Genomic DNA, 12,287 nt, shown 5'->3' with positions numbered 1-12,287 from the left:
AGGGGGCTCTGATTCTGCTAGGAATTGCAGTCTGTGTTTCTTGCTTGTATCTAGCCTCTTCCTGTTTGGCTATATTGCTGTGGGTTGTTTTGCAAGTATTGCCTCATCTGACTTCCCAGCTTTCACCATAGCATCACGTAAGGTGAGATCATGGGCTCCGCAGAACAGAAACCTGATGGGGATGATTCTCGCTCGACTACTTAAACTTAGGGACAAGAGTCCCCATATCAAAATAGAACGTAACATGCAAAACCTTGTGTGCTCTGAACAGTTTTCCTGTGCTTAGCAACTTTGCCGTGAAGCAGAGCCTTGAGTCTTCTTACTTAACTGCAGGAAATTATGTGTGTCATCCGCAATCCACAGCAAATTTTGAGTATGTTCTATGTTGTTGTCTGCCATAGAATCTCGGGCAGCTTTCGTGTCCATTTTTAAAAAGTTGTGTGCGTCTCTTTCTCAGCTGCCATCCGTGTACATTTGGCTCTCCCTGCAAATCTGTATTTTAACTTAGGATGGTGCTGAATGCATTTGCCTCGCAGCTTGTTAAAGAATCTTTGCAGCCAAAAAAGAAAAAAAAGAGCATGGTAGTTTTAAATATTACGTTTGGGACGCCGGAATTTCTGCAGGTGTTAAATTTAACCAATTCTTCTAACCTTTAAATGGACTTGGCTGCTTCGTGCAGCAAGAGGCAATATCTAGTGCACTATCTACTTTGGTCTGTAACTGGCAGTGATGTGCTTGAGAACAGCAAGATCAGAAAAGTGAGCCAAGTTAGGTGGTTAGGGCACAGGTGGATTTTAAAGATAATCCTAAAGATCCATCCTAGCAGATATTATTATTTTATGTATACCCCGCCCATCTGGCTGGGTTTCCCCAGGTACTCTGGGCAGCTTACAGCATATATAAAAACATAATAATAATAATAATATAAATCATTGTTCCTGTTGTCAATATCTTTACAGGCGTGGGGCTTGGATGGTGACCTGGGAAACTGCTGAGCATGGAATTTGTTGGAGGCAGATGAATTTACTGCTCCCGGCTTTTGAATCTGTTGGGAGATTTCTTGGATGCGTGTGCTGATTTAGGTAAGTAACTTTTATTTTTATTATTTATATTATTAAAACAACATGGTTGTGGTCCAAGCTGCCTCTGGAGCACACCTGACGCCATTCCTATGCGCATGCCCTGTGTTGACGGAGTTTTGACATTTGCACATCTTTCCTTTGCTTGCCATTTTGTCGTTTTGTGTCCAGCCCACAGTCAGCATTCTGGGCAACGATTTGAGGGCATTTCCTGTCTTGACTCTGTGGTGTTAGAGTAGGAGGAAGTTTTGAAATGCGGTGGCCTGTGTATTGGTGTTTGGAGGTATTTTTACCAACCTGAAGGTGTGCCATGTTCCTAAGGGCCGAAAGCAGGGGTCCCAGCGGCCAAATGTGGCCCTTTAGGCTTCTGTACCTGGCCATCCTCCGGCTTCACATCCTCCTTGAATGTTTCTACCTGGCTGGAATGTGTTCTTGAGCTCTGATCATGCCTCCCTCTCCCCCCCCCCCCCATATAAAGAATAGAGGTGCTTGGGTGTGTTGAAAGTACTCCAATGAAAAATGATTTTTATAATAATAATAATAATAATAATAATAATAATAATAATAATAATAATAATAATAATAATAATAATAATTTATTTATACCCCGCCCATCTGGCTGGGTTTCCCCAGCCACTCTGGGCGGCTTCCAGCAAAACACTAAAATACAATAACCTATTAAACATTAAAAGCTTCCCTAAACAGGCCTGCCTTCAGATGTCTTCTAAAAGTTTGGTAGTTATTTTTCTCTTTGCCATCTGGTGGGAGGGCATTCCACAGGGCGGGTGCCACCACCGAGAAGGCCCTCTGCCTGCTTCCCTGTAACTTGGCTTCTTGCAGCGAGGGAACTGCCAGAAGGCCCTCAGAACTCAACCTCAGTGTCTGGGTTGAATGATGGGGTGGAGACGCTCCTTCAGGTATACTGGACCGAGGCCATTTAGGGCTTTAAAGGTCAGCACCAACACTTTGAATTGTGCTTGGAAACATACTGGGAGCCAGTGTAGGTCTTTCAAGACTGGTGTTATGTGGTCTCGGCGGCCACTCCCAGTCCCCAGTCTAGCTGCCGCATTCTGGATTAGTTGTAGTTTCCGGGTCACCTTCAAAGGTAGCCCCACACAGAGCGCATTGCAGTAGTCCAAGCGGGAGATAACCAGAGCATGCACCACTCTGGCGAGACAGTCTGCAGGCAGGTAGGGTCTCAGCCTGCGTACCAGATGGAGCTGATAAACAGCTGCCCTAGACACAGAATTGACCTGTGCCTCCATGGACAGCTGTGAGTCCAAAATGACTCCCAGGCTGCACACCTGGTCCTTCAAGGGCACAGTTACCCCATTCAGGACCTACGTTGCTGTGCTGAATTTTGCCTCTGACATCTGGCCCCTGGGGGGGGGGATGTGGCCCTTGATCTGAAAGTCATCCCCACGACAGGTTTGCACTCATCCTTTGCAACCAGTTCCTATTCCTCCCTTATCCTTTCCTGGCTCCCTCTGTGTCAGGATTCCAGTTTGTATGCCGCTTGGGGCAGAGATTGCTCTTTTTCTGATGTAGCTCCGTGGTTGCAGTCTGTGGAAACTAGCCTACTTAGGAAAAAGCTTCAATTCATTGTCCCATGCACTATTACCTCCGGCCTTGCCCATGGCATTTGGCCCTCAGAAGGTTTTCAATCAGGGAATGTGGCCCCTGGGGCGAAGTAGGTTCCCCACACATCCAAAATCCCCAAGAGTGCTTCCATATTGTTACGTCACTCGCCTAAGGCGAGCAGAATATTCTCCAGGTTATCAGCCAGAAACGCGCGACGTGATTTTGTTCCCCTGCACAACAAATGGCTTGATATTTGGTTCCTAGGGGTTAGTAACCGTGCCTTAACTTTCGTGGACCCTGCCTTGTGTGTTAGTTTTCTAAAGAATGTCAGAGTTGGAGCAAGGAAGACGACTTCGGTGGGAACCAGTGTTAATTGCATTGCGAGGTGGATACAAGCCGAAATCATTTGGTCAAGTGTTTTTTTTAAAAGCCTTAACTTTATTGGAGCAACGCACAAGATTATTGAATCTGCAGCAGCCTGGGTGCTTGAACTGATTTGATTTTTGTAACCAGCTTAATTGTGAAACACAGAAATCAACAGTTGCCAGGAACTGGAAAATATAACTTAGCAAGGTTAGACAAAGTTCCTATGAACGATCCCCCGGGCAGTTCTTCTCTTTCAATTTTTATTTTGGAGAGTCCACGTCGTCAGCCTGCCAGAGCCAGGGTGGTGTAATATTTAAATGTGCTGGACTAAGACCTGGGAGACCAGGGTTTGAATCCTCACCCACTGTCTTCCAGTCCAGCCCATTTCTCAGGGTTGCTGTGAGTTTAAAATGAAGTGGGGACAATGATATGCACCATCTTGAGGTCTCTGGAGGAAAGGTGGGTTGGATACGTAAGAAATAACTAAGTTGTCATTTTCCGTTTTAAAAAATGGAATTGGAACATGGATAGAAGTGGCAATCGCCGAAGGAGTCCATTTTAGAAGATGGGTCAAGCAAAGTACTGAGCAGGGCAATGCAATTCGAAATATGTGGCCTTTCTGCTGATAGTTGTGCCAAGCCTAGGGCAAAGAAAACCATGCTGTCTTGAGAAACTTGCCGATACAGTGTGCAAAAGGCAAAATTGCTTAGCTCGGAACAGAAATAAACAAGATGGAGGTTGTGTCCATTTATCTGTTCCTGTGTATTCCGTTACGGGTCCAGTAAGGAAGGGATGCATTGAAAACTTGAAAGCAGGCATGTGGCGTTGTTTGTGTGTAATGCATCACACGTGCTTAAGGGAACACACAAATTCCTGTGCGTCATTTTGGAGTGCACGTAACAGAGCTGTGGAAGGATCCTGGGACGCAAGGGACCACCCCCCTCGACTCAGCTGGCGATTTGAATTTCAAAGCAAGCTATTAAACCACATCAGAAATGCAGCCGCAGCACCAAAGCAGGGAGAGAAAGTGCGCGCAGCATTAAATTGGAGCAGCGCTGGGGAATAGCAGAGTTGGCAAAATGTGTCCCTTATGAGAGCTTAAATCTTAAATACTTCCACACAGCCTCGGTGGCTGGCAGATTAAGGGAGGCCCTTTCCGCTGGGGGTTTTTAAGAGACTGGGGGGGGGGTTGTATGGTGGGGGTGGGGTTCTTGCTCCCCTCCCCAACTCTTGCTTTTCTTCTCTGCCCATCCCCAGTTACACCCTTCTGCAAATTAAATGAAACAAACAATGTAGTTTATTGTACACATACATGTACAAAACTCACATATACGTACATTAGTAGTGGATATGACCTCTGCTATTTTTAAGCAGCATTTGAACACAGTTTGGCGTGGAGTCTACTAGTTTCGAACAGTCACTGTTGATTTTCGGATCCCTGTACTACTCTTGAATCAGTGCCTGAATGAGCTTCTCCATAGTCATACAGTCTACATCACAACACTTCTCTCAGGGAGGGAACCGCCAGAAGGCCATCGGCGCTGGACCTCAGTGTCCAGGCTGAACGATGAGGGTGGAGACGCTCCTTCAGGTATACAGGACTGAGGCCGTTTAGGGCTTTAAAGGTCAGCACCAACACTTTGAATTGTGCTCAGAAACATACTGGGAGCCAATGAAGATCTCTCAGGACCGGAGTTATATGGTCCTGGCAGCCACTCCCAGTCACCAGTCTAGCTGCCACATTCTGGATTAATTGCAGTTTCCGGGTCATCTTCAAAGGTAGGCCCATGTAGAGCACATTGCAGTAGTCCAAGCAGGAGATAACCAGAGCATGCACCACTCCGGCGAGACAGTCCATGGGCAGGTAGGGTCTCATCCTGCATACCAGATGAAGCTGGTAGACAGCCGCTCTGGACACAGAATTGACCTGCGCCTCCGTGGACAGCTGTGAGTCCAAAATGAATGGGGCACAGTTACCCCATTCAGGGCCAGGGAGTCCCCAACACCTGCCCGCCCCCTGTTCCCCCAAAACAGTACTTCTGTCTTGTCAGGGTTCCTTCAACTATGCTTGGCCGAGGCCATTTAGGGCTTTCAAGGTCAGCACCAACACTTTGAATTATGCTCGGAAACGTACCGGGAGCCAGTGTAGGTCTTTCCGGACCGGTGTTCTATGGTATATAATCTCTCTCCCCAAACCAAGTTTGCAATGCGCGTCCGGCCTTTCGAAACAGGCAGCGTTCCATGTGCCAGCGAGCTCTGCCAAAGAGGACTGGGCTTGATTAAATCCATTCATCAGGGATCTGCAGCCACAGGGCTGGCTGCTCGCTTGCCACAGACTCCGAGATGCAGTTGGCAGGCCTGGGATCAAAGTGCCGATCTCTCTGTGGCTCGGTGGGGGAAGCAGGAGAACCTCAAAACAGGTTCTTGCCCTGCCAGGAAGCTGCTAAACTGGAGCCGCGCACCTGGTGCCAGAGGCAGGGAGGCCGTGTCGCGGTTGGCGGTGCTGGCTGAGTGCGCAGGAGGTGCGTTCTCTTTCCCACAGCTGCTCCTGCGAGAGGCAAACAAATGACCTTCTGATAAGGATCTCGCTAGACCGGTGTCCTCCCCTTTTCTCTCGCACGCCTGTAGGCTCTCCTTCTCTCCCACTGCAGCTGGAAGAGCAGGGCTGTTCGTCTGCCAGGGATACGCAAACAGCCCCCTCTGACTCTTAGGGAAAGTCTTTCTCTCTCTCTCATGCGCTGGATTGAAAGCATGCAGACGGCTACAAATCTGCCGGTAAGTGATAAGGCTCGGGGAAGAGAAAGCAGGGGAGATCCAGGCAGCCGAATGCTGAAGATTCAGGGACAGGTAAAAAGAATATCCTCCTTCGCACAGCGTGTGGTTAATCTGTGGAACTCAGATTGTTCCACCCAACTGTTGTTTGTTTAATCATTTAGTCATGTCTGGCTCTTCGTGACCCCATGGACCAGAGGATGCCAGGCACTCTTGTCTTCCACTGCCTCCCACAGTTTGGTCAAACTCATGCTGGTAGCTTCGGGAACACTGTCCAACCATCTCGTCCTCTGTCATCCCCTTCTCCTTGTGCCCTCCATCTTTCCCAACATCAGGGTCTTTTCCAGGGAGTCTTCTCTTCTCATGAGGTGGCCAAAGTCTTGGAGCCTCAGCTTCAGGATCTGTCCTTCCAGTGAGCACTCAGGGCTGATTTCCTTCAGAATGGATAGGTTTGATTTTCTTGCAGTCCATGGGACTCTCCAGAGTCTCCTCCAGCACCAGAATTCAAAAGCATCCATTCTTCGGCGATCAGCCTTAGAATCATAGAATCATAGAGTTGGAAGAGACCACAAGGGCCATCGAGTCCAACCCCCTGCCAAGCAGGAAACACCATCAGAGCACTCCTGACATATGGTTGTCAAGCCTCTGCTTAAAGACCTCCAAAGAAGGAGACTCCACCACACTCCTTGGCAGCAAATTCCACTGTCGAACAGCTCTTACTGTCAGGAAGTTCTTCCTAATGTTTAGGTGGAATCTTCTTTCTTGTAGTTTGGATCCATTGCTCCGTGTCCACTTCTCTGGAGCAGCAGGAAACAACCTTTCTCCCTCCTCTATGTGACATCCTTTTATATATTTGAACATGGCTATCATATCACCCCTTAACCTCCTCTTCTCCAGGCTAAACATGCCCAGCTCCCTTAGCCGTTCCTCATAAGGCATCGTTTCCAGGCCTTTGACCATTTTGGTTGCCCTCCTCTGGACACGTTCCAATTTGTCAGTGTCCTTCTTGAATTGTGGTGCCCAGAACTGGACACAGTACTCCCAAGTGCAATACTTTACATTTCTCCCTGTTAAAATTCATCTTGTTTGTTTGGGCCCAGTTTTCTAATCTGTCAAAGTCGTTTTGAAGTGTGATCCTGTCCTCTGGGGTGTTAGCCACCCCTCCCAGTTTGGTGTCATCTGCAAATTTGATCAGGATGCCCTTGAGTCCATCATCCAAGTCGTTGATAAAGATGTTGAATAAGACCGGGCCCAAGACAGAACCCTGTGGCACCCGACTAGTCACTCTTCTTGATGGTCCAGCTCTCACTTCCATACACTACTACTGGGAAAACCATGGCTTTAACTGTACGGACCTTTGTTGGCAAGGTGATGTCTCTGCTATTTAAGATGTTGTCTAGGTTTGTCATTGCTTTTTAAGGCAATCCCAAATGGGATGGCTTTAAAAGCGGATTGGACAGCTCTGTGGAGAAGTCTTATCGATGGCTACTAGCCGCGATGGCTGTGCTGTCTACCTCCGCAGTTGGAGGCAGAAATGCTTCCAGATACCGGTTGCGGGAAAGGAGGGGGCTCCTGTGTTCGAATCCTGCTTGCTGCAGGCCTCTGGTTGGCCGCTGTGAGAAGAGGATGGGTGAAATACAGTGGAGCAGATAGGCCATTGGCCTGACCCAGCAAGGTCTTCCAATCTTCTTATCAACAGAGCGTTCATCCTCATTTGTTTACAGCAGGCATGGCCAAACTCGGCCCTCCAGCTGTTTTGGGACTACAACTCCCATCATCCCTAGCTAACAGGACCAGTGGTCAGGGATGATGGGAATTGTAGTCCCAAAACAGCTGGAGGGCCAAGTTTGGCCATGCCTGGTTTACAAGGAAGTTAGATCAGTGGTTCCCAAAAGTGCCGTGGGATTACATAGCGGGGGCGCTGAGAGGCAAGTGTGTGGCGGGGTAGGAGGGGCTGCGGGGGGGGGTTGTCATTGACTATCAGGCTTAAGAATCCGTGTCGCTGAAACTATAATTAAATAGTTTCGTTCGGATTTTGAATAAATGTGCAATTAATTGTCACTGCTTAAAATGTTTTTGTGTCACTCGCTTCCTTGTGCAAACTGCCGTTTTTGAATGATTACGTTTATTATGGCACCGAGGGGGCATTGCCCTCAAAACATTTGGGAGCCACTGGGTTAGTTGAGAGAACACATTTGTCCTGGTCTGTGATGCTGTGCATTTTCCCTGTCGCTTTCCTTCCTGCAAAAAAATCATCTCTTGGGGACGTGGGATTTTTGCTCAAGACCAGGGGTCAATAAACACACAAGACGTAACCGGCTGTACGTTTGAAATAATAATATATACTATTCACTGTATTGAGTTGTAGATTTCAACAGAAGTAGCTCAGAAAGTTCAACGAAAAACGTAGTGGGCTTTGAAGTCTTTTGGGTCCGATGAATTGCATTTTAGTTTTAGAAACTGACCTATGGGACGGTTATCACAGAGATGTTTGGGATGATTAGATCTATAATGTAACGAGATTTCTAGTCGTACTTTTCTTATAAGGACATACTTTAATTCTTGACTCATCCACAAAAAATTCTAAATCAAGAAAAGGTAAAATGATGTGAACTTGATGTTCCTTCATAGGTCAAGTGAGAATTTACACTATTGATCCAGCGGTTAAACTGTTCAAAAATATCCTCAGAAAATATGAATATCAAATCATCTATATATCATCGACTCTGAACAGACAGGTGGAATAGACACTTTCACATATATGGACCTTATGCATAAACTGATTAAAGAATGAACTGGGTCTTCTACTTTTTTCGTTGAACTTTATGAGCTGTTTCTGTTGAAAACTACAATTCAATACAATGAATAGTATACATTATTTTATCAAACATACAGCAGGTTACGTCTTGTGTGTTTATTGAATATGTTTCACGTACCCAGAGGTTTGTTGTTGTTTTGCTCAAGACCAGGGGTTGGCAAGGTGTACCTCGCCTGGGTTGGTTCACTCCAGCAGAGATCCTTCCATGGGCCGGATTGCGCCCGCACCCGCGATTTCCGGCGTCTGCTCAGATGCAATTCCCAGTGCCATGGAAGCGAGTTGCCGTGCCGCAGTGCACAGGGACTCGCATAGCGGGCTGCTCGGTTCAGGGGCGGATCGTGGGCCGGTTAAACGACACCCATGGGCTGCTTGAGGCCCATGGGCCTTACGTTGCCGACCCCTGCTCAATACCTTCCAATCACTCGTAGCTGTGCCACCTGGTTTTGCTGGTACAGTCATACCTCTTGTTACGTTCGGTTCAGGTTACGTCTTTTCAGGCTGCATCCCGCGGCGACCTGGAAGTACCGGAAAGGCTTACATCTGGGTTTTGCCGCTCGCGCATGCACAGATGCACAAAATGCCGTCATGCGCATGTGAAGAAGCGGCGAATCGCAACCCGCGCAAACGCGGGTTGCGTTCCTTTCAGGTTACGAACTGGCCTCCAGAACGGATCCCATTCACAACCAGAGGTACCACTGTATGTGATTGAACCCGTACCCCAGAATAGTTCCAGTTCGGAATCAATGAGATTAAACGCCTGCCATTGTACGAAGCCATGGCATTAGATGTTCTCAACGTTTTGGCTCAAGGTCCAGCAAATTCACTAGACACAAAACAGGGTAAACTCCCTGGAGCTGCCTTTTCCTTATTCCGTCTTCGGATTAACCCTTCATTAAAGGACCCCTGACCATTAGGTCCACTCGTGGCTGATTCTGGGGTTGCGGTGCTTATCTCGCTTTACTGGCCGAGGGAGCCTGCATACAGCTTCCGGGTCATGTGGCCAGCATGACTAAGCCGCTTCTGGCCAACCGGAGCAGCGCACGGAAACGCCGTTTACCTTCCTGCTGGAGTGGTACCTATTTATCTACTTGCACTTTGTCATGCTTTCAAACTGCTAGGTTGGCAGGAGGAGGGACCGAGCAACAGGAGCTCACCCCGTCGCGGGGATTCGAACAACTGACCTTCTGATCGGCAAGTCCTAGGCTCTGTGGTTTAACTCACAGCGCCACCCGCGTCCCTAACCCTTCATTGGGTGAGCGTAAACGTTGGAAGTGGGTTGTGATGGCTATTTTTGCAATGCTGTTGCGGAGGGTGGGGAGAGATCTTTGCAAAATGCCATCAGCAGGTCCCGATATTAAAGCAAAACAATATTCTGAATGAATCAAAAAGTACAAGAAAATCAGACAGCGAGGTGTGTCAGGCGCTCATTAACTGTCCCCCTGCAGTTGTGACGTCCTCAACGCCCACCCCACATTTGCAGGGACTTTTTCTATTTCTTTTACACCAGCCGGGTTTTACCGTAAGCGCAGAAACCATCGCGAAAGCAAAGGCCCCCCTGCCTTTTTCGAGTTCTGCTCCACTCGAGGAGGCTTCTTTTCCGTAAGATATTTGCATTTCTCCAAGGATTCTGCTCTTCATGCAAATAGAATTAAAAATGTAAGCAGATGTGCGGCGTTTAGCGCTTTTTTAGAAAAAAGTTTTGCATTTCAGAATTGGCTGTGACAAAGGGGAAGTGATTTTTAAATGTGTGCGGGGGGGGGCGTTCTGGGTGGCAGTTGCCTTGACAAAAGTCTCTTAACAGCTGTATGTGTGATTCTTTTTTTTGGACGGAGGAAAGAAACAGCACCATTCACACACACAGGTATAAGCTGTTAGTTTCCTGTTTTGCTTTTTAACCGGCAATTATCAAGGGTCTGCAGCCACAGGGTTTCAGCATCTGTGTTTCATCCTGTTTTTCTCTTTTTTTCCTCGTCTCTCTGTGTTCCCCTCCCTTCTCTGTCTCTCTCCAGATAAGAGCTGCTAGCGTTTAAGAAATCACATTCAGCAGCTTTGCAAATATGCTGGTATCTCCTTGAATCCTGGAGGCATTCCAGGGCTTTGAGAGGTCATAAGGTGGCAGACCTCTGTTCTCTGCTAATCTGACCATTGGCGCATTTACAGACACGAAACTGTCTTTATCCCCACACACACTGGCCCCATCTATATCTCCAGGTGCCCCCATATCTTGACCGAACAGGTAACCCCCATGACCTGTGCTTGTCCTCCTCCCCTCTACCCTGTTCTGTATTTATTTATTTCATGGGTAGGCAAACTAAGGCCTGCGGGCCGGATCCAGCCCATTCGCCATCTCAATCCAGCCCAGGGACGGTCTGGGAATCAGCGTGTTTTTACATCAGTAGAATGTGTCCTTTTATTTAAAATGCATCTCTGGGTTATTTGTGGGGCGTAGGAATTTGTTCATTTCTACCCCCACCCCCCAAAAAATATAGTCCGGCCCCCCACAAGGTCTGAGGGACAGTAGACCGGCCCCCCTGCTGAAAATGTTTGCTGACCCCTGATTTATTTCATAAAATCTACATGCCGCTTGATTGTAAAAAAACAAAAACCAACAACCTCAAAGCGTTTTATAAATAATAATAATAATTATTATTTTTATTTATACCTCGCCCTTCCCGGTTCAAAATCCGGGCTCAGGGTGGCTAACAACAAATTTAAAACACTTTAAAACACTTAATTATAAAACAAAATTATTAGTGAAAGCGAAACGTTCAAAGAATTGAAGCCAGCAGTGACCTAAGAAAAACACACACACACACACACACACACCCTGGGATTCTGAATATCTGGGCAGACTTGCCTAAGCAAAAATGTTTATAGCAGGCGACGAATGGACTTCGCGGAAGGTCCCTGCTTGGAGTCAAGAGGCAGGGAGTTCCAAAGGGTAATGGGAGCTGCTACATTGTCAGATCACTTTTTTGAGAATGTGGAACAAGTGTCATGTGGCACCTTTGCGTGCGGAGAACTCAAGGAAGGGCCGTGCTTTGCCAAGCACCAAATATCTGTGAAAAGTGAGAGGTAGTGTTGCATAGTGGCTAGCGTTTTCGGAGTAGGAACTGGGAGATCAGATCCTCACTCGGGCATGCAGCTCGCTGGGTGACTGTTGCCCAGTTGCTGTCTTCTCTGAGCCTAACCCAACTCACAGAGCTGTTGTTGGGTTTTAGCGAGGAAGCGGAATAACCATGCACATCAACTCAAGCTCCTTGGAGGTAACACGTTTCATGCTCGCCCCAAGAAGCACAGCCCACAGCTGTGAGCCTGCTGGAAGCCTAATTAGGTGCATCATTAACCTGTGGAACTCCCTCCCACAGGACGGCTCCAACTTGGATGGATTTAAAAGAGGATTGGAAAAAATTGTGGAGGAGAAAAAGGCTCTCAGGGCTGCTAGCCAGGATGGCTGCGTTCTGAATACCAGCTGCTGGAAACCACTGGAGAGGAGAGGGGTCTTGTGTTCGAATCCTGCTTGCCGGTTTCCCACAGGCTGTTTCACTAGATGGGCCACGGGATGCAGCGAAGAACTGAACACACTTCCCTCCTTGTGTGCATTTCTTTACGTATTTTTTCCCAATAGGGATTTTTGTTTTGGGGGTGGCCGCACTTTTTTGAGTGTTGCA

At 47.6% G+C, this 12,287-nt stretch overlaps 1 protein-coding gene across 1 annotated transcript in view; it reads left to right on the top strand.

Annotated features, from left to right (window-relative positions):
* Positions 1-12,287, top strand: part of PTP4A3 (protein tyrosine phosphatase 4A3) — a 101,302-nt gene that overhangs the window by 20,086 nt on the left and 68,929 nt on the right. Inside the window, exon 2 of the mRNA XM_081205260.1 lies at positions 960-1,082. The gene's annotated coding sequence lies outside the window, so the exon portion shown is untranslated. The remainder of the gene's footprint in view (positions 1-959; positions 1,083-12,287) is intronic.

This window comes from Podarcis bocagei (genome assembly GCF_964188305.1).
Source record: "Podarcis bocagei genome assembly, chromosome: 8".
Lineage (NCBI taxonomy): Eukaryota > Metazoa > Chordata > Lepidosauria > Squamata > Lacertidae > Podarcis > Podarcis bocagei.
This window is presented reverse-complemented; position numbering and strand designations above follow the sequence as displayed.